The 23,448-nt window shown below is 36.3% G+C and overlaps 1 long non-coding RNA gene across 1 annotated transcript; it reads right to left on the reverse strand.

The window, feature by feature from the left end:
* Window positions 1-4,892: 4,892 nt before the first annotated feature.
* On the reverse strand, window positions 4,893-23,046 carry LOC106049937 (uncharacterized). Its single transcript, XR_001214596.3, has 3 exons — window positions 22,937-23,046; window positions 13,576-13,648; window positions 4,893-5,360 (listed from the first exon to the last, which is right to left on the reverse strand). It is a non-coding gene; the product is annotated as an uncharacterized lncRNA (long non-coding RNA).
* Between the last annotated feature and the right edge of the window lie 402 nt (window positions 23,047-23,448).

Below are 23,448 nucleotides of genomic sequence, written 5' to 3' on the forward strand. Positions count from 1 at the left end.
ATGTGCCAGGCCCTGTGTGCATGCTGAGTGCCCTGACCAGCCCCACCAGGGTCTCCCACCCAGCCACACTCTGTCACTTGCCCTGGAGCCCTGGTGGGACTTAAGCAGGGTAACAGGCTTGTCTGTGGCCAGACCCTTTCCTCAACTGTTCATGGGGCTTTACAGATTAACATTATATCTTAGGTACCACCTGGTCTTCACCTGAGGATGTCTGAGAAGTTGTTGATGGGACCTGTCACCCTGAACACCCATTCCTGTTTGCTCAGCCCTGGTGCTGTGGGATGTTACCCATCCTTGAGGACGTTGCAACTGCCTCTGTTGTTGCCACCCTTGGCTCCGAGATCAGATCCCTGCCTGGGGCAGCCCCATGGTTGTACATCAACTTACAGTCCTTCTTTCTGCCAAAAGCACATCCATTCTCTAGTAAAATAAAATTGCAGCGTTGCTTTTTGGTTGCCACAGTGGGGCTTTTCTCAGTGAGTGACACTGAATAAATCGTAACATCATTTACCACAAGGATGCTCCCACTCTCCAATGCTGCAATGAGCTAAGGGGAAAGAATGTGCAGCAGCTCTGTTAGTAGACAAGAAAATAGCAGGAAACAATGAGGTCACTGATGAACCTCAATGACAGCATAGCACTTCTCTTGCTTTACTTTTCCCTCTCTCTCTGTATTTTTACTGAAACTTTTTTTTTTCTTCTCAAATAATAATTGTGATAGATATTCTGAGTGACTGTGTGTGGTCTACTAAGGTCGAGGGCCTTGAGAATGGATGGCATGCAGGCAGTTGTAAATTGTTAAACAATAACAAAAATACCGAATATCTGTGAGTTATGACCAGTTTTCTGAGCTGGCTGCACAAACTTTCTGCAACACAAGAGTATATGTCCTATTCATCTATATTCATTTTAAATAGATTTATTATATGTTGTCGTTGTGACAATAGCTTCCATATATTTACTACTCTGCATACTATCCACCAAAATACTAATGTAATATATTGTTGTCTCCTAGTCAAAGACTTTGCATTCAAAAGAGAAAATAAAAATACTTATAAATAATTGGGTTTGTGGAGATGACTTGCAGCTCTATGTAATGTATTGTAGCAAGTTGCTTTGTTTTGGGAACAAAAAGCAGACATCTAGATTTACTTTTTAGAAATACTTGGCAGAAAATAACCCTTCATTCCATCAAAACAATAGAGAGTTATGATTTTAATTTAGTTCTGTTTTACTTCTGTTTCAAAACAAATCTTCAGAAGATAGGATATTCCTAAAATATATCAACTATTTTCATCTGAAAATGTACACTGGAATATTGACAAAGCTTACATTACATAAATGAAGGCTTGGTTCTCATGCCTGCACACCTCAGAGACTCTCAGAAGTTTTATTGCACTTCCACTGGAACAGCTGAAATAAAAACTCATTTCTGATCATCTCCCTTAGATACCTTATACACTACCATGCTCACTAACCCTCCTCAATACTATTTGTTGGCTTCTCATGGACTTTGTGTAATACTCTTCTCACAGTGTCCATTCCTTTGCCTACTTTTCTACCACAATTTTCCTTCTGAAGTTTTTTCTTCTCAGTCTTTCTTTATAAACCCCCATGTACAAAGCAACATATTTCTCACATGCTTTCTAGCTTTGTTCTTATATCCTCCCACTGACTCTGTGGAAATGGTGTTAAGGATATATTAGCCTTCCATAGTAAGCAAGCTAATATCTTGACCCAGTGGCCTGTGGATTTTAATTTTTTAAAATGCTATACAGAGATACAGAAGGCCAGAGAGCTGACTTTCAATTTATAAAACTAGGTGATGCCACTAGCTTAGAGGAAGCAATTGAAAGATGTAGAGAGAGAACTGTGCCTTTAAATGAGCTGATACTTTCTGCATACAAACTAATAAATACCTGTTGATTTCTGAGGGCTATGCTGATATAGATTGTATGAATTTGAAAATCACAAGAGTGATTTTCCTCTACATTTTCTCAGAAGGCAAAATCCTTTAGGGTTTCTTTGCTTGCCACTGTACAGGCAATGGCAGGTAGACAAATCACAACTGAACCCACTTTTAATGGTTCAGCCATATGAAATAAGTCCCTACCAGAGGAGGAAGCTCTTGCAGATGCTTTGCTGTAGCACAGATAATTACCCAGGAGATGTAAGCAGGAGCTTCTCTAGGTATTTGCTGAATTCAATGTTTCATCTACACATCTCATACTTAGTTATGCCTTGGTTTTCCACTTTATTAGCAAAGAATTGGGAAACAGATTTTGAGGAGTTAGTAGTTAATCAGTATGCAAGTTTTGACTGTCTCCTTTACTCTTTTAGTTTTACAGACTAAGCAGAGTGTGATAACCTGCTAATAATTCTGGAGTCTGATTAGTGCTGTACAAAGTTGCTAAAATCTAGACACAATGGAATTTTGAGGTGCTCCGTCTGTGGAAAAAAGGGATTTCATTATGACTTCCTCAAGCTTTAGAGATTTGTCTACCATGGACGAACTTGCAGCAAAATACCACCTAAAACCTGTAGTTCAAGAAAGTATCTGTTGAACACTTTATGACCAGTATTTCTCAGTAATGTGCAAGCACTTTTCTACTGCATATCAGGGCCCCAGCAAGATGCTGTTATGAGGGAAATGCAGCTTGGTTTTGATTCCTTCTTTGGATTGAGATATTATGCTGATTTTATGTTTAGGTTATACTTTAAATGTTATTTAAAAATAGAAGTTTAAAAAGATGAGTTTTTCAATATGTAAAACTGCTCAAACTTTTATTTTCTTCTTTATTTATATATTTTTTTAAGGAATCTGAGAAGTGCAGTTAGTGTCGTACAAGGAGCTACAATTAGGCAGGATGTTTTGGTAACTGTCAAACTGAATATATTTTATCTCAGAGGATTCCACAAAATGTGACCTTTGAAGCTTCCAATTACCATTCAAACATTTAGCAGTACCATTATTTCTTTCACCTCAGTGACATTGGGCTCTTAAAGTTGATTGTAAAATTATTTTCTTAAACACTATCCACATTCCTTAGGTGAAATCCAAGCTACAATAAATCAACCCGTCTGCTTGAACCTGGTACATGTCACAACATTGGTTATTACATATGGTCTTCGCAGAGAGTGTTTTACCTGAATTTGTTTAACCAGCTGGGGAAATCACATTAAAACATTGAGTTTACCCTATTTCTGCTTTTCTAGTTCTGCTAATCAGTGCATTGACACCAGCATCTTTTTATTGTGAATTACATCGATTAGTATAAAACAAGTAAGATTTTATTTGGTCCAATTAAAATTAAGGTCAATCTGAAATGATTTCTGAGTAGCTGTGTTACACTAGGGGCAAGTAAAGCTGTTTGCCCCCAGATGATATCTTGCTGAAGTAGTAGATTACTTGGAACTTTCTCTCCCTCACTTCTTGGTAAATACAGCTTTACCTAGGTCTTGTAGGCATTATTACAATAACCACTAAAGAAACTCAAACAAATTTTTCTTGATCTATACAAGTGAAATGCGACCCCATAAATTTGCAAGATAGCTAAGGCTTTTGGGAGGTGAAAAAGCACTCTTAATTCTCTCCCATTTATTTCATTGATTGGATTTGGGAATCCGACAGTTGCATATGTTTTATGCCAGAGAGAAATTCTCTGCTTGGCATATTACTCCACATCCATTATTTATTTTAATTGAACTGAACTCTTGTCTTTCTTTTGGGACATTAGAATTAGAAAAAAAAGGTCTAACTGAAGGATACATGAACTATGAAATGTCAGGACCAGCTGTACTAAAAGATTGGAACACAAATATCAGCTATTAGCACTAGTTGCTAAATGTCTCTAAAAACATGTTAGAAAGAGATATGCTAATATGATAACTACCAGAATATAGCTGATCTAATAAGTTCCACTTGAATTTTCATTGTGATATTTAAATATGGTGTAAAGTGAAAACTGATTCTTCTTACTTATTGATCATCTCTAATGCTGTGAAACTGGATATTGTCTGAGTGTTTTTCTGTGAAAACTCTAAAGTCAAGAGATTATATCTAAGCCAGATATCTAGTCTTTTGCTTCTCTTAGTCTTTCCACTGATTTGGGCCGGTTCCCCCTCCAACCTCAGTTTCTCAGAATTTTTCTGTATTTGGGATGAATTTTACTTATGTTGAAAGGAAAGGAAAGCTTTCCTTATTTGTCTAGGTAAACTATTGCACGTATGGCCTAAATCAAAGCAAATAGTGATGTAGGGCTGTCAGAAAATGGCCCTTACCAACACAAGTTGTACTAATTGTTTGTTCCATGGCCAGACAATGAGAATTTATTTAATTTTGAATGGTGGGAAAATTCTTGTTAGCTAAGGGTCTTCCTGGCTGCAGTATTTGTCCTGGCTTCAGTAGGATATGGTACAGCTTGATACAGAACCACTGCAGAGTTTTCCCTGCCAAATTTGTGCTGATTTGTTGCACTTGTAATTTAGAGAAATTTCAGGACTCCTACAAACCAATGTTTAGCTTCCTTCTGCCAGATGGATAGCCCATGAATTTCAGAGTCATGCACAAGCACATTAGGTGGCATTAAAATGTGCAGCTGTAAGCCATGAGAGGCTACTTGCTGTGCTGCTAAGATCTTCTACTAAAACAGAGGCAAACAGAAGCTTTGTCTCTTTGGAAAACCTGGCCCTCGGTGTGTGTAATGCTACTAGCCATTTTTATACTCTGGTCTCTATTTCATGTAGGTCCAGCTGTTTTATTTCACATAAACATTTCTTCCCAGCATATAGCCAAAATGTTTCTGTTTTTATTACTGCTAAGTCCAGCTTGATATCTCACACAGATTTATTAATAAAAATAAAGGTTTTATTATCATTATTACAGAAGACACAGCTCAAACCATTCACATAATAATTCTCCTCAAAAGAATCAATATTGCTTAATTATTACTCAATATAGTATTTTTCTACAATACACAATGTTACTATATATACATAAATTTATTCCATAATTTTCAATTTAAGTTATGTTAGTGAAAAAATGTCAGCTGCTAGTTAGGAATGTGTAAGATAGAGAAGGACAGAGTTAAAATTGGCTGTCTGGTCTTGGTGCATGCATTCTCTTATGATCTGTAATTACACGCATAGCTTATATTTTTCCTGCAGGACCTCTGCCTTAGCCAGTGGCACAGGTGGTTACACCTGTGCTAGTGGATGCAAGATTCAATGTCAGTCTTCATTCTTCCAGACTTCTTGTTTCTGTCTGTTCCATGGTTCTTCTCCAAATTAACTCCTCTCATCCTCAGTAAGTCCACTTTTCATCCCTCTGACCACTTTCATGGCAGTTCTATTTCTCCTTCCTGCATTACAGAATTATTGTTAGGCTGTTGGCACATGCTTGACCCATTTTGGTCTATGGCTGTCAGATCTGCCTTTTTCCTTTCCCATGAGCTGCAGATGTTACAGTCAATTTAGAGTTTGTACTATACTTTATAGGCATATAGGGATATGAAAACTACATCTTTCAGTACAGAAATCTTTCTAATGCTTATAATTTGCTCATAACTTTGTGTGAACATGGAAAAGAATGGGAAACAAAGAAAGTGTCTTTGCAGAATATCAAACCCTTCAGTTTGATATGTGAATATCAAAAGTATTCAGAACTATGTACTGGAACTCAAAGGCTATGTAATTTTACTTGATTTTATTTTAAGTTGTCCAAATAACAACTTGTTCTTGAAACATTAGTCTCACCAACACCTGAACAATTTTGTCTGAAATATTTCTTAAAAAGAATTAAAAACACAGCTTGTACCAGTACAAAGGATTAAAGTTTGCCAAAATCAAAAGAAATGGTATCTAGTAATGGAAGGGGGTAGTCTTAGGAAAAAGTTGTACCTACACCACAACTTGTAACATGTTTTCTTATAAACACATATGTGTTGAATGCACCTCAGTTATATAGATCAGATGAAAACAACAATATTCAATAGTTAGCTTCAGTAGTTGAAAAGTAATTAAAAAAAAAAAAAAGTCTTGTTGGAAAACATTCTCAGAACTTTAAAAATCTATCCTTCATTCAGTTATCTCGTTGTTTTTTGTTGTTGTTATTGCTGTTATGAGCACACTAGAAATTTTTTTCTTTTTGCCTTGGAGTGATTATTGCTTTACATTCATAACATTTGAAAAGCTTGTCATGCAAAATGTTGAATGCATACATGAATGATGATAGTTTATTTTTCCCTAGCATGAACGAGAGAAAGTAAATCTGGTCAGTCATATATTTATGCCGTACACATTTTTTAATTGCATGAAAAACAGCTGTAGCTTAAATCTTAAGGTAGATTTAATGATTTGCTTCAGCTGATAGACATAGCCTTGCAACACTGCAAGAATAACAATTTAAATTTATATTGCTCTGCTCATGACTAGGCTCCAAAAGCAGTAGGCAATGGAAAAGAAGAAATGAACAAATGAACAATGAGAAAAGAAACAATTTAAAACTCTGTCTTTAAACAGAACTGTAGCTATGAACTCCCCAGGCAACATATTTGACAGTATGCACTGAGAAGTGAAAGAATTTACAACAGCTCAGACCTGAACAACTAATCAATAAGACAGCAAACAAGTCCAAGGTAGCGGACCGCAGTACACAGCACCTTCCCCATGTGTATAATATATGACCTAAATTTAGTACAACATATTGCAGTCAGTTGGTTACCACAGTGTTTTGCCCTACATAATCTCTCAACTGTTGCTGTGTGTTCTCCGTTTATTGGTATAGTCCACTTTAATTGGATTCATTTTAGTTTTTATACATGCCACTGAGAGAGAATATTTCCAACAGTAGGAAAGCAAGATTAGTCATACACCCTCCTACTTATGCTCACAGACACTGTGCCCGTAGCCTGCCCGGGAGGACGGATGTGGGCTGGGGATCATCTGGAGTCCTATAAGAGTCCTGATCTCCTCTGAGATGGAATGAGTTGTACGAAGGAAAACAACTAGCCTCAGGTAGTTAGAATATGGAACCTCAGGAACCTCAAAAACAAATCCAGTCTTTCTGCATACATGATATTCAGCCTTTGAGCTTGTGATGTATATGTGCTGCTGCCAGGAGATCATGGTTATTTAGGACAGCCCTCTTGTCCAGTCTCCCAGGTAGACACAGTGGTCACTGTGCCATTTCTCTTTTGGACATGAAAATTTAAGTTGATCACAGTTCTTTGGTAGAAACAAAAATCAAGCCTCATTTCATTTTTATTAGGGACTTAATATTAGACGTTATCTTTTAGCATCATAGCCTTATATTGTAGATTAATTTTTCTTTCGTATGTCTCTTTAACTAAGAATTCCTAAAGGCACTCATTTCCAGCTGTGTGTGAAATTATTACGTAAAACAAAAGGAACCATATTGCTGACCCAGTCCCTTAGTTATGATGGGAGGATGTTAAACACAATACATAAAGAAATTATTTACAGTACAAAGTGTGTTTAAGAAAAAATTGAAAAGATATATGCTAATAAGTAATAACAAAATACAAGTCAATCAGAAATACCACTGGAAACCCAGTATTACATCAAAACAGCTAATTTACAGCTCCAAAAATAAATGGAGACAGATGATCACTAAGTAGCTCTATAACAAACATTTTCTAAAATCAAGGGTTGGAGTGGCTGATAGAAAATTGGATACAGTTTGTATGGGCTGCAGTAAAAGTAAGAAATAAGCAGCAAGCACAATTTAAAAATGTAACAGATCTACTTGAAATAAATGAGTTCTCAGTATAGCAACAATGTGTTCTAACTTCAGAAACTGCTTCTTTAATCAATAATTATAAATTCTCTGTCCTCAAAACTTATTATCTTGAATATATTTTTGTTGCACTATTTATTTCATATGCAATTTAAATTACCTAAAAATATCCATTGCATATAGGGAAAGCAAGGTCATCATTTCATTTATCGATCTCCTCTTCCAACTAAACAGACATTTGTATAGCGCAATCCAATACAGCTGTCAAATCACAATTGGTTAATATTATACAGCAAATAATCAAATCAGATTAGATAGATAGAAAATTATTCTATTCCACACATAAATCTGTTTCTGCCTTACAGACAAGATCAATGCTTCTCAGCAAGAGCTTCCACAAGTGCAAGATCACATTGAAAAGGAAGAAGGGTGTCTCTTGTGCCCAGGTTTCATCCAGTTTGGGTAAAGAAGCCTGAGCTTTGTCAGGGGACAGGATCCATTCGGTACCTTTGAACTTGATTACAACTGCTCATGACTGCTGAGACCCTGCAGAAATATTCTAAGGACCGCAATTGCACATAGCTTTTCAGAGGTACTGTTTTTGACTAGTATCTCAAACAGGAAAGAAGTTCAGCTTCTTTGTCACTGTTCACCCTCCAAAGAGGAAACAAATGAGATTCATCACATGGCTGTTAAGTTTTGAGACTGAGAGGGCTACAAGAGCACAGGCTTGGGGTGAAGGAAGAAAACACCATATTCTTGTAATCCTCTAGCACTGTAGTTTTCTTTCTTTCATACCTGGTCCCAAAACTTTGTTTGAGAAACCTGTTAAATAATACTGTTAATAATATTAAATTTAAGAAAAAGAAAAAGAAGAAAAAGAAAAGGAAAAAGAAAAGGAAAAGGAAAAGGAAAAGGAAAAGGAAAAAGAAAAAAGGAAAAGGAAAAGGAAAAGGAAAAGGAAAAGGAAAAGGAAAAGGAAAAGGAAAAAGGAAAAGGAAAAGGAAAAGGAAAAGGAAAAGGAAAAGGAAAAGGAAAAGGAAAAGGAAAAGGAAAAGGAAAAGGAAAAGGAAAAGGAAAAGGAAAAGGAAAAGGAAAAGGAAAAAGGAAAAAGGAAAAGGAAAAGGAAAAGGAAAAGGAAAAGGAAAAGGAAAAGGAAAAGGGAAAAGGAAAAGGAAAAGGAAAAGGAAAAGGAAAAGGAAAAGGAAAAGGAAAAGGAAAAGGAAAAGGAAAAGGAAAGGGAAAGGGAAAAAGGGAAAGGGAAAAAGGGAAAGGGAAAAAGGGAAAGGGAAAAAGGGAAAGGGAAAAAGGGAAAGGGAGGGGAGGGGAGGGGGAGGGGGAAGGGGAGGGGAGGGGAGGGGAGGGAAGTGGGGAGGGGAGGGGAGGGGAGGGGAGGGGAGGGGAGGGGAGGGGAGGGGAGGGGGAGGGGAGGGGAGGGGAGGGGAGGGGAGGGGAGGGGAGGGGAGGGGAGGGAAGGGAAGGGAAGGGAAGGGAAGGGAAGGGAAGGGAAGGGAAGGGAAGGGAAGGGAAGGGAAGGGAAGGGGAAGGGAAGGGAAGGGAAGGGAAGGGAAGGGAAGGGAAGGGAAGGGAAGGGAAGGGAAGGGAAGGGAAGGGAAGGGAAGGGAAGGGAAGGGAAGGGAAGGGAAGGGAAGGGAAGGAAGGGAAGGGAAGGGAAGGGAAGGGAAGGGAAGGGAAGGGAAGGGAAGGGAAGGGAAGGGAAGGGAAGGGAAGGGAAGGGAAGGGAAGGGAAGGGAAGGGAAGGGAAGGGAAGGGAAGGGAAGGGGGAAGGGAAGGGAAGGGAAGGGAAGGGAAGGGAAGGGAAGGGAAGGGAAGGGAAGGGAAGGGAAGGGAAGGGAAGGGAAGGGAAGGGGAAGGGAAGGGAAGGGAAGGGAAGGGAAGGGAGAAAAATTCCCACAGTCCTGGAGGGGAAAACAAGTTTTATATAGATGACATTTAGTTTAAAGGGAATGAGAGAAAGAAAAGAAGTAAAGGAAAAAATTCAGTACGTTTCTCACAGTTGAGCCTACATTTTGAGATCAATAGCAAATATGGATGACTATGAGCCATCTGATTTTTGCATTTCACAAACAACGTTACCAGTTGACATACCCATGACTTCTATACCCAGCTCTTTTCTTTACTCTTTTCTTTACTAAAATCTGGACCAGTAATTGGTGCCACACCTCAAGGACTCAGTGCATTGTCTGCATGATTACAAAAGATGCCTTATCTATTTATACAGAAGAATGAATCAGAGCAAATCAAACGTCTAAGCCTTATGAAGTAGGTTAAAATTTGCTCAGTGCTTTTTCTATAGAAACTTGAAGGAAAATTCTGATCTCTTAGATAGCACAAGATGAGGTCTTTAACTCCGTGTTATCTGAAGGTACTGGAAAACAGCATTTTATATACTCGTCCATTTACCCTATATTCAGGTCTCTAACAATGGACAGCTTGGTATTTATCCACCCCACTAAAAATCCGGTTCAAAATCTAGGGTCTGGAAACCTTATCAGCACCCATAGCAGGACAATGGCCTAGGAGCAGTCCTCTTTTTCTCAAATGGCTTCATGGAGTTTGAAACACAGCTCAAATATTTGCTTCAAATCCATGCATGCAGGCAGGATGGACAGATTTTTATAAATGATTAATAACATACAACTAACACTTAATATGCCCAAAGGTATTTAATAGTCAGGACAAGGTGAAAATGTATCATTTCTATCAAAAGACAGCACATGTAAGCAATATATATATATATATATATATATATATTTGAAATGGGAAAGTAATTTAAGAGGAAAAATACATATTTTCTGTTTTTCTCTCTGGCATGTTCTCTTGTTCTTGTAGTTCTCTTTGATTTAGATTATTTATCTTCAGAATTAAGTTAGGGTTATTATATTTATTAAACGTTGTGCAACATATATGATTGTAAATTGATGCTGAAGTATAACAGATGTCATATGATTTCACTATTTCACTATTTCAGTTGCAGAGATAATGTTTTTTTAATCTAGTTATTTTATCTTGCATATAAAGAGTGATTCATATTTACACAGTGCAGTTAAAGGCCCAAGTGAGATTAGCATATGTTACAGAGAGATTCTTCAAGAAGCTTTTGAATTTAATCTCTAAATATGTTGGAGCAACAACAGGTGGAAACAGGAGCAGATACATAAGAGGCTTGATCAAGTTCTCAATTTCAGTGCCAGGAGCCAAAATAATACATATATATCATAATATATAGTCTTTTGCTCTATGCTGTACACAAAGCAACCCCTCCCTCCCAGTAATACTACAAGTACCTTATATATACCTTAAGCCAAAGAAATAGGTCCTGCTGTCAGTATCCTGTATCAGCTTTTTCCCTGTAGGTGCCTAACTCATCTCTTAGTTTCCGTCTCTTTTGAGACAGCCAGGCATGTTACCAAACCAGATGGTTTTAGGCTATAAACTATCTGGAGTAGTGGATGCTGTGACTTAGTGTAGCTGAACATACAGAGCCTTGGCACATTGGAATCGCAGCCTAGCTACAGTTTTCAGGGCAATGCGTATTGCTGTTCAATAGTAAAAATAAAATTTCCCTAGTTCCTACGGAGTGATCTTGGTGTTTCCCATGCCCTACTTATTGGAGATAATATTTATTTCGTTTGACCCACTTTTCCTTTTGACCCACTTTTGACCTCATCAATGTGTATAAATATCTGAGGGGATGGTGTTAAGAGGATGGAGCCGGTCTCTTTTCAGTTGTGCCCACCAACAGCACGAGAGACAACGGCACAAACTGGAGCACAGGAAGTTCCGTCTGAATATGAGAATTTCTCATATCAGTTCATGACAGTTTCATAAACCTAGGGATAACCTGTAGGGTGCTTTTCTTTGTTTGCATGTTTGTTTGTTTTTGAAGTTAAAAACTGCTGGGTTCTATGTGAGCATCCATCTTCATTTAAAAGAACAAAACAAACTCTCACAATTACTGGGCAAAAATTGGGCAAAAATTTCTTATTGATGACTTTAGGTAAGTTCTTAGGAATTTTGAAGATCTAATGATATGCTTTGAACTATTGGAGTTGGCAGTAATATCTGTTTGTCAAATAAGTATCCTTAATATGTTAAAGTAAAATTTCTGGGTCTACTCCTACTGCAAGCAAAGTTATCCATTTTCCTTCTCCTTCTGTCATACTGTCATATACCTGCATGTAAGTTATGTCACTGTACCTTGTCTACACTTATTAGTTAAAAATAAATAAATAAATAAAAACGTTATGGGTAAGGTGAATGGTAAAACAGTATTAATGTTAGAAGTAACCAGTGACTGGCACAATACTGCCATCTAACAGAGGGGGAATGCAAAACATTTTGAGATCTTTCAAATGTATTTACCAAACACTGAAACATTGACTGATATTAGAATGTATAGAGAATGAGAGCTTACAAAACCCAGTAAACCTTCTTCATATTAGTACCATCTGATAAAGGTTTGGTTTTTGTGTCAGCACATCAGCAAATTCATCTACTATATGTCAGTTTCCTCTTTTTTTTCTTTTTCATTTTTTTTTTTTTAAGTTAAAGGACTTGCTGAACATTTGTTCTTGAAGTTTTTGGCTTCTTACACTTGCCAGTTTTACTAAAAACAAGTTATTATTTGATATTATTTACAGTCTGTTTAAAAGAAATAATTATTTCAATTTTTTTCCAAAATTTTCTTATCTTTTCCCCCCACCTATTCTAGGAAGTTTTCAAGTTTGATCTAGTACCATATCCTCAGATATTGAACCCAATCAACGTCTTTGTTTTTATGCACTTGGAGTCACTGAATTAATAAGTGAGGCAATGAAGCACATCTGTGTGTCTGAGGGTGAGAATGAATGAGTGAACCATTTATGTTCGCTTATCATTAAACATAGAAATAAATATTTTATTCCTTTATTTTCCCTCTGCAAGACTTGCCTTTTCAGACATGTTGACCACATTGTTGAATCATCTGTGTAGTTACCATTTACTGCTGTTTATTCTGTTCCTAATTGCTCTTTCCAGATCTTCAGTAATAATGTGCAATGAGAAAAAAAAAAAGGCAAAAAAAAAATATTATATTAAGCAGTCCAGATCAATTATAAGACAGTAACAGGACTCAGGACTGTAAGATTGTCGTGTTCTTCCATCACCCACAGCTAGTGTTGGACCACACAATTGAGACCAGTTTCCTGTTTTAAAGTCAACGGGGTTCCTGTATGATTTATATAACAGCCTGAATTGAGTGATCATCTTTTTGCACAATTCACAGTAGCTTCACTTCACCACCCACCTCACTCATCTTCTCTAGGGTTAGTGTATTAATAATTCACTTCTCACTGAGAACAAAGCCCTTGTAACTTAACTTCAAATGCTGTTTGGTTGAACATTATAACAAAAGTAGTGAAGGGGCATACCGAAGAGCAGAGTTGCTGCATCCCAGAAGGCTGCTTCATTCCTCACCTTCCAGACTTTTCATAAATGGCAGTCTGGACTTTAAAGCATGTGTGTAAATATGGTTCCAACTCTCCAGCAAGAGTACTGGACAACACCTGCATTCTCCCACCCCATGTTTGCTAGAGCATTCATAGCAGTTGGGCTTCCCCAGGACCCAACATCACAAGCAAAACATGGAGGATGACAAAACCTCAAGTCTGGCCTTCAAGTCTTTTACATAAATTGCTGTGGGTCATTAAGGAAGACAGGGAAGTTGGAAAGGAGCATCAAACAAAATCTGATGGTGATTATTGATAAAGCAATTCTACTTGAATTTTGAACTTTGCTGCTTCACAAAATCCCCTTACCATTCACGTGAGGTTGACTGAGGAGAAATCCTTGCTCCAAATACAAAGCAAGGCAAGACAGAACAGTGCACACCTGGAAAGAGAAGGAAAATCAAACCTCATTTTACTCCTCTGATAGTCCTCTGACAGAAATTGAATGGTTAGACTAGATAGATCTGGCTGATTGGTTTTCAGATACTGGCATAATCTGGGATCTCGTCAGTGCCATTGATACAACAGACCCCAGAGGCATGGATTCCAGCTCTGCTGTACCTTGCATTGCTGGCTGTGAGCTGAACTCAGATCAGAAGGATACATATTGATCTTTAGAGAGATGGGTATGCTCCTGTCTCAGAGACCTTTATGCACAGAAATAAACACATCATGGTGCATTTAGTGATTAATTGAATGTGCTACATCTGTTACAGATTTCACAGGTGAATATTGCAAATGAATCCTCATTTTAGGGCACAGTTTGACCTACACAGCCTAGCAGATAGTGGAGTAATGTATGTAATTCACAACAGAATACAAATTTAACATCAGAAAATCATGTAAAAATCTGTAGCTGGTAGGAATATTCTGATCGTTGGGTGCATGGGAAACATCTGTTCGAATATGATCTTGATGATTAAGCATTTTATAAGTTGATTAAATAGTAACCACCAGTTCAGCTTTAGGGTTTGAGAAGCAGTGTGAAACTGATCCATATTTTCTTGGATGCAGAATTATGAGCCTCTGTGGGACCATATAGTACCTTGTCTCCAAAAGATGATGTTGCATTAGTTTAAATTCTGTTCTGTTAGCAAAACATTCTTCCTCCAAAGACAGTTGGTTCACATGGCATTCAGCTCCACACCAGTGCAATCACCAATTCCAGCTGGGGCTTATCTGCTCTCCTGTTTCAGTCACCTGGGGTAAGGTCTTTCCATTTAAAACCTGGTTGTACAGTCCTGGAGAGGATCTACCGCTAATTAATAATAAATGGGTGACTTAGATGGCTGTATTTGGCAGGGAAAATTTCTCTCACCCATTAAAACCTATGACTAGGATTTTCAAGTTATATTTTTAGAACCACTTACCATGATTTTCAAAGTATTAATTTATTCTACATTTTATTTCCTTTTGGTTATTTTCATTTTTTCTCTCCAAGCCATAACTTACTGACTTGAAGCTTGTGCTCAGCCTTGTATACTCCATAATGAAAAATGCTGTGTTTGACTCAATGGAGTAATGCTTCCTCCTCCACCTAAGTAAACTTTCCAATTTCTTTGGCTCGAAAAATCTCGTTTTATTAAGACTGCACCCTGAATCAGCTGGAAAGTTTTGATCTCACATAAATTACCACCATTCATTTCCTTCAACAGGAGGCCATTGCTGGTAAAATCACTGTTTACCCATCATAACTATGCTACATCATAATATTTTATTGCATAGACATACGCGATAGTTAGTGTTTTTCTTTTGCTGGGAGAAAGAAATTTATTGTTTAGTGAGTATACAGAATCTGAACTTAAATAAGCAGCCTGATTCCCTGCTCTCAGTGAATAGTTTAACATGGTGGCAAGCTACAATTTTGCAATGTTTGCCATTAGATGTTTTACAGGTATTTTCTCGACACAAACGCATTTGGTTTTTAACTTCTACAACATTAAAATATTTTTGACCAGTTTATGAAAACCAAGGAAATACATTTGCTATCTATGAAGTCTGAAGATCTGGATGAATGAATCATAAATCAAGTGCCTGCAAACGCCAAAACTAGACCTGCTCAAAGTTAAAAATGCAGACATTACACAGATATGTAAACAGTGATTTTCAGAGAGAAAACTTCTAGGTGGAAGAAAAGGAAGTACAAGGATGTAAGGAGACCTTTTGGAACATGAATAAAATCAAAACTGTGTTTTTACAAGTTCATTCAAAGTGTTAATGTTGAAAAGAGAGCAAGGACTGAAAAAAATAATTTGTTCAGCTTAGAATGTGAGTGATGGGTTGCACTCTGTATTTCACATAGAAGCTGTGAACAAAATCTTGCCTAAAACAAAGGTACAATAACTGAATTGAAGATACTTTTTTGAGAATATGCTGCATAGCAAGTCCTCTGACTTACCAAAGGTGTTAGACTGTTCTCAGAAGTGAAAGGTGCTACTCATTTTTTTTTTGATGTCTTTCAGGACTGAAAGATCAAGCTTCCCAAAAGACATACAGTTATGCCTGTGTAGGAGCTTCAACTCAAAAATAAATAAAAGGATTTTTTTTAAAAACAGTAAAGGATCTTAACAGGTGAAACAAATAAACAAACAAACAAACAAACAAACAAACTTTAGAAATTAGGACTTCCAATTTAGAGGCAAAAAGATAGCAATTGTTTTGCAAAGTATTAAACACTCATACAGAAATGGATCCACCACTATTTTTAGGATAGCTTATTCTTGCCTAACACTCACTAGGAGTATACATTAAAGAAATGTATTAGCACTCCCACTTTACAGAAGAAATACAGGCATACGCATGTTTATTCATGTGATCATTGTGATGCATAAATTATAAGAACCTGTAAGAACCTTTTTAGATTATAACCTTCCAACAAAGTGAAGCAAAAAACCTGTGTATTGCAAAAGCATTATGTTACTCCCTACGTTATTAGGAAAAAAATGGTCACATTTCCTCCCCCTCCCTACCAAGCACCCCTACCCCAAATACATAAAGCTATAAGTTGCAGATAAAAGTACAGTTTTAATAAAGGTTCCCATTTTCCACCTTAGCAGTTCTACCCTGAAATGGCATAGATCTTGTGAACAGAAAACTGAGCGCAAACCAAGTTTTCCATTTTGTCTAATATTCCATCATTTCTGTTCCACCAGGAAGAAACACTCTTCTCCACCCCAAACTACACTCTGAAATGGAACAGGAAGAAACCAAGTGAATGAAGATTTCACAGTCAACAAAAAAAAGAGCAACAAAAGCCTATCTTCAAATTCTTGCACAGAAACAGACCTCCTTAAGGCCAGTAGGACTGCTAAGGGTAAGCACATGCCAAAATGCTTTGTGAAATTAGTTTGCCTTCCAAAGGTCTTTCTAAGACTAGTTTGAAGCCTCAGTTTGGGAAAAGAAAAAAAGAAAAAAAAAAAAAAAGAAGGAAAAAGAAAAAGAAAAAGAAAAAGAAAAAGAAAAAGAAAAAGAAAAAGAAAAAGAAAAAGAAAAAGAAAAAGAAAAAGAAAAAGAAAAAGAAAAAGAAAAAGAAAAAGAAAAAGAAAAAGAAAAAAAGAAAAAGAAAAAGAAAAAGAAAAAGAAAAAGAAAAAGAAAAAGAAAGAGGAAAAGAAAGAGGAAAAGAAAAAGAAAGAGGAAAAGAAAAAGAAAGAGGAAAAGAAAGAGGAAAAGAAAGAGGAAAAGAAAGAGGAAAAGAAAAAGAAAAAAAAAAAGAGGAAGAAAAAAGAAAAAGAAAAGAAAAAAAAAAGAAGAACCTTTCTTCCTTGCTAAGAATTTTGGGTCAAGTTGACAGGGGCTGTGGAACTAAACCAGGGGTATCATGTCCTTGATGTGGAACTAAACCAGGGGTATCATGTCCTTGATGCTCCAGTGTAAAGACTGTACAAGTGCTGCCATTCCAGAGTTCAAAACTTTTTGCATCCACTTTGCAGAGACAGGAACAGAAAAGGGCAACAGAGATTTGAGTCGTTTATGTTTTGTAATTTCTCTTGATTTATGCCTTTATATTAATAAACTGCCCTGGGAAATATCAGTTTTGTTAATACAGGAAGAAAGACATTTAGTTTGGAAAAAAAAAATTATATGGGCTCTTTTGGGTGATTATATGGGCTCTTACGGGCTCTATGGGTGAAAATTATGTGTTCATTACCAAAGATAAGTAGGAAATTCTTAAGAACATGTATAGTTTAAGTGTAACTTCAGAACTGGAAATATACAAAAGTTTTCTGTGGGAGGTTGTGTTAAAATGAATTTTTTTGTCAGTAAGTTGCTACTGTAGTTGACAAAAAAAATTCTAAGAAAGTGGAGGGAGAAGAATTTAAAACGATTTAATTAGGGAATTCCTTAGAAGAACAAATCTGAAATAGCACTTCATGTACTTTGAGACTACAAGTCAATAGGAGATTCACAGCTTCCAAATTCATAATTGTGTCCCATAGCTAACTGTTTGGCAAAATGATCTCATCTCTCTGAATGAAGTGTCCTGCTACCAAGAAAGATCTTGGAAAAGTCAAGAAATGCAGAAAAGTCCATCATGTCAAATAAGATTTGTTCTATTCTTAAAAGCAAACAATGAAACAAACCAGTCTTTCATTGCAAAAATCCTTTCTCAGTTTTCTAGCCATATTTTTCTGTGAGTAGGAAGATGAGGTTGGGGTTATTACAGATAAAAAAAAAAAGAGAGATTCATAGTGAGGAAGAATTAAGCCTTGTGGAAGAGGTCAAATGTGTAGTTAGGTTCTTTAACAAATTCAAACTCAAGTTTTCAGGCAGAAGAAAAATGTTATTGAAGAGATCCCCAAGAGCACTGGAAAATAATAATAATAATTATTATTATTAATAATAATAATAAATCTCTCTGGAAAGGGGTTGTTACAATATTCAAATCTCAGGTCCGTATATTGCTTATATTAATTCAAATTAATATTGAGACTCTCATAAATTGACAGTAAAATAATCCTCAGTGTTACCAGACATGGAAAAATCTTTCTTCCTTCTACCCAAAATTTGACTTTATACGAGGTGGTGCATATCTTTGCCTTAGTTGGTCTCAGACAGTGCCTTATTCAATAACATTGGTGATCATAGCACAGTTTCAGCTAGAGATAGAGAAGATTAAAGTCAAATGAGTTGACCATGTCAGAAATTGTCTCCAGTGGGCATTTAGATTCAGCCTCTTGAATTTATAGCGGATAAATAATCTTCAGGATGGGCAGAAGGCCTATTAAGGCAACTGCTTCTTATAACTCACTGGAACTACACTACCCTGTCTAAGAGCTTGTGCACTTATCATTGAGATAAACGACTTGCTACTGGTATGATGTAAAGACTTTATTAAAATCATAGTTAAAGTCTGATCGGATTAAACAATGGAGTAATTCTTGAGAATTAAACAGAAGTAAAGAAACATGAAAAAAAATGTAACAAATAATACAGAAACCAGTTTTGATTAAAATAAATAAATAAATAAATAAATCATTGAAAACAAATACAAAATAAAATGGAAAAGAAAGCTCCCTATGGTTCACAGAAGAAATCAAAGTTACCTGAGTACAAAATAATAATCAATCATAATAATTTGTGAGAATTCATAGAAAAAAAAAAGGAAAAAAACAAAAAAAAAAACAAAAAAAAAAACAGTTTTATTGAGAAGAGGTAGGTTGTGGTAAATGGGAAATGTTTCAGGATAACAGGAAGACTACAAGAAATTTCCTTCAGGATTAGGCTAACACTCCATCTAGCACAGGATTTGGTTTCTGACAGTGGCAGATATTATGAAGCTGACCATTTTCTGCTGTCCTTTCTTCTTGTTCCCCTGATTCTGCCATCTTTGAATTAGGGATATTGGAGGTTACATTCTTGCTTGTTCCATTTGATATATGTTTATTTTGTTATCCAGAAAATTTAACCTGCTGATATGATCTACTGTCCTCAATCTCTTGTGGCAACAAGTTCCCAAAATTGTTTAAAGTATTTCTTAATCTGTTTAAACCTATCTCAGTAGTATCCAGTGTCCTCAGATTCTTGTATTGTGAGATTTGGTTAACTACATATCTGCTTGCAGTTAACCACCACCTGCATGATTTCCTTGGTCATGCTTTCCTGCAGCAATCTCTGCTCCCAAAAAAATATGCCATTTTCTAGCCTTTTTGTGTAAGTCTTCTGCATGCCCTGGATCATTTATGTGCTTTCCTTTGCATATTTACTATTGTCTCTACATCTCTTGAGAACGTCACACAGGAGTTTTACACAGAGGTTTTACAGTGGCAAAATGACACTCTGTCTTTTCCCAATGCTCTAGATCTTCTGTGGTGTATAACAGAGATATAGAATATCATTTAAGATAACTTTTATAGAAACAGTATTAACTGTCTGCTGTCACTTAACCCAGCTTTACCACAGAAACGTGAACAGAAAAGTCTTCAGGAAATCTGAAAACTATAGCCATCAGTGGGACACAGGCACTGCAGTCAGCTCTATGCAACTCTAAGCAGGAAGAATTTTGCCATACAATTAGAGAGAAGGTTGTGATCTTTCTTCAAAAGTCACTGCTGAGTCATCTCTTCACATGACTGCCTAAACTTTTGTAATTCAAAACTAAAACATATAACATCTCCAAGGAAACCCCACACATCAGATTCAGAACAGTCCTCTGGGGGCCTATCTTCTTTTCTCTGCATAATGCCTGGAAAAACAAGCAAACAAACAAACAAACAAAAATGGATTTTGTACAATTTGTGAATATCAGAAAGGTAAGATGAAAAGTCTCCCTCCAACCCTAGAGCTGGGATGTGGCACAACTTTTCTTTCTTTCTACTGTAGGGAAGAAAAAAAAAAAAAAAAGAGCTAGAGAAAAAGAGCTAGAGCAATGGCCAAGGGCTATTACATTTACTACTTACACAATAGTTTTCACACATGTAGTCACATGCTGCCAGTTCAAAACATCACTTACAATATATTCATCCTCAAACCAAATAAAGTAACACAGGAATAGACAATGATATTAATCTTTTCCATGTTGGAGCTTGTTGCTTTTTGAATGAATGAGCAAACAGCCAGATAGCTACCTCAGTCTGAATGAGGTAAAAAACAAACAAACAAAAACAGGCAGGTGAACCAAGCTTTTGATAAGATCATAGCATTTTGGCAAACTTTGTGGAAGTGAGTTTGGAGTGAAGAACCATCCTTCATCTCAGTACTGTCCAGGTGAAAATTCATTTGTTGTGCTCAAGCACGGACTCGTTGCTTCACATTTCCTCAAGGAGAGCAGGGATGAAAAGAACAGACAAAACCCGGATTTATCTGAATCATTCCAGCAATGTGGGGGGAAAGGTGTGCTGCAACCACCCTCTGAAGTGGACTCACTGTGAATCTTTCCCTTCTGGATCTTCCAAAGGCATTTGGGCTTCCCCAAGGCACAACATGCTCAGTGGTGGAAAGCAGAATGAAGAACAAGGCTGCACTGACCCCACACCCTCATTGCAAGATGTAACCCATCCCTGAAGCATCCGTCACAAAAAATGTGGGTGAAAAACAAGGACACACTGAAATCTTATTCATATAGCTGACTAGCTATTTTCTTTACTCATCCTTGTTATGTAACCCAGTTAAAAGGAAAGTGTTTATCTGTTTGATATCACTGGTGCAGAGACTACACTGATAAAATTAGTTTTTTCTGTTTCTGCCAACACTCTCTGCGTGTTAATATTTTGATCTCTGTAATTTTCATAAAAGAAGGATGTGCAGCATGCCTCCTCATTTCCCACAGACTCAAATCCTCTGCTACCTTCATGCACTGTCTTCATGCACTCCCTGGCAATAAAGATTTTTCTCAATATGGTAGCATGAATCATTGTTGATGAGCATAGCTAATAATGTCAGATTCACAGAGAGCAGAAGCAATGACTCTTATTTGACTAGTGTCCTCAGGACATGGTTCAGCAAACAGATAAGAGTATGTGGGGGAGAAAGATGTAAAAACCAGGCACACAACTGAGCACAAAAAAAGAGAAAAAATATAAGGCAAAATCCAAGATATTTGAGGAAGTCCAAATCTTAGTCCTATCAACACACCCCATGTTGTCAAAATAGGGAACAGAAAGATATTAATTTCTTCATATTCTCTTCCCCCTTGTTGCCACATATGTTGTACCAATGTGTTGTGCTAATCATCCATATGGCTCTAGTCACAGCAAGGTGTCCTTATCAGCATCCTTAGTCCTATCATAACACATCTTCTCAAAAGATGATTTGATTTCACTATTGTGGTCCATTTTTTAATTACATGTTTACTTACAGTAACTAGGGTGCACAACAGTGATTTCTAACAAAATAATGATACACTTCATCTTTGGAATATCAATGAAATAAGCAAGAAGCTATGAATCTAAATAGAAATTAAAAGCCTAATTATGTTGTTGCCACATTTCTACAATGGATGGAGTTTTCTGACAGTGTATGGTCTGTGATTAACAGGGGCGTAAATATGGAAAACAAGGTATGTAGATTTCAGATTGTTTTGGCAAACAGCACCTATTTAAAAACAAACAAAAAAGCAAACAAAAAAAATATCTCCTTTTTGACTTGTATGTACCTTATCATGTATGCTGAGATATTCCAAAGAAACTGTCAGTCAGGTTTCAATGAGTGTCATTCAGAATGACAGGAAACACAAGATACAGACCTAAACTTTGCGCTTCTATGAAACAGGACAGAAACATGCTACCAGAATCACTGCTGAAGGTTTGAACGCGTAAATCCAGCTGTTCATCAGCACTTTCTCAACATTTGAGAAGACAAGGCTATTTTTTTACATGAACAATTATTAGCCTCAAATACATATCCAAGGTTAGGTAGTAAAAAAACTACTAGTTTTGTGTGTGTGTGTGTGTGTGTTTTGGTTTTGGTTTTGGTTTGTTTTTTCCAAGCCAGCTGACTACCATCGATTATTACATGTGGCATACATGTGGATTACTGAAACAGAAAACAGAAAAGCCGTACTAAAAACAAACAATAAAAACCAACAATAACAACAAAGCAGAAAAACTTAATTTCCCAGTTTAAAGACTTTTGTTTCAAAGTCTATGTGAATTCTTTCGGGAATTAAGATTTTGCAGGTAAAAGGGAAAAAGTAAATTGCCTACCTAATTCAGGTACATTTTCCTATAGCTGCACAATTTTATAAGAGCATTTAATATAAAAATGTTAAAGATTTTCTGCAGTTTTGGTTTTCTGAGATATTTATTTATTTATTCACTTATTTTAGTTTATTATATTAATAAGACACCATGCTGCTTGGTAATGGCTTTCCACATAACTTTACAAACAGAAGCGTAGTCAACATGTTATTTATTCACTAAAACTTAGTTTGTTTTCTGAATTTCATTTAGAAAATGAAAATTTATTGTTTATTCTTGCAGTATTAAAAAAAAAAAAAAGGACTTCCTTTTCCTTTCAAACTTGTCAGCAAAATGTCAATTTGTCCAGATGACAAGAATTCTCTTATTTAGAGAGAAAAATAAAGGCAAAAGAAAAATACGTTTAATTTGTTCACAGCTTTTATGCAAATACTGCAATAATGTGCTTCTGAAATTGTATTAATTTGGAAAACATAAATGTTAAAGGCAGTTTAAGAAGCAGCAGGTATTGTGCCAATTCAAAATTGCTACTTACCTTTAAAATTACTTTCTTTTAGAATCTAATGCAATGTTCATTGGAATCAAAATGAGTGTCTGAAATGCAGTAAGTTGTATTTCTTGTGTAATAAGTGCATGCATAGTATCTGTGGAAAAACATAAGAATTAACACCTGAAAGAAAAAACACTCTTCCTGTTCATAGACATTCCAGTAGTAAATAAAAATACATATGATATATTTTTAACCTAGATGCATTTTTCTCATCAGTAGCTAACATTTTCACATTAGGTCTACACACTTTTTACTGAAGTTGTAAATGTCTGATCCTCTAGATATTTGATTATCAAGGAAACATTAATTTTCTCATAACATTTTTTTTCTGAAAAAAATAAAAAAGAAGTATGTAACTATTTTGATGTTACTACACAAAAGATTGTTTTTGAAAAGAAAAAATGATATATTTAGTTCCAGAAATATTGATTTTTCTTAAAAATCTTTCACCATTCCTCTCTCTACTATATGAACTTCTAACAGCTATTTTGACTATT

The sequence above is a fragment of the Anser cygnoides genome, chromosome 3, assembly GCF_040182565.1.
Source record: "Anser cygnoides isolate HZ-2024a breed goose chromosome 3, Taihu_goose_T2T_genome, whole genome shotgun sequence".
Lineage (NCBI taxonomy): Eukaryota > Metazoa > Chordata > Aves > Anseriformes > Anatidae > Anser > Anser cygnoides.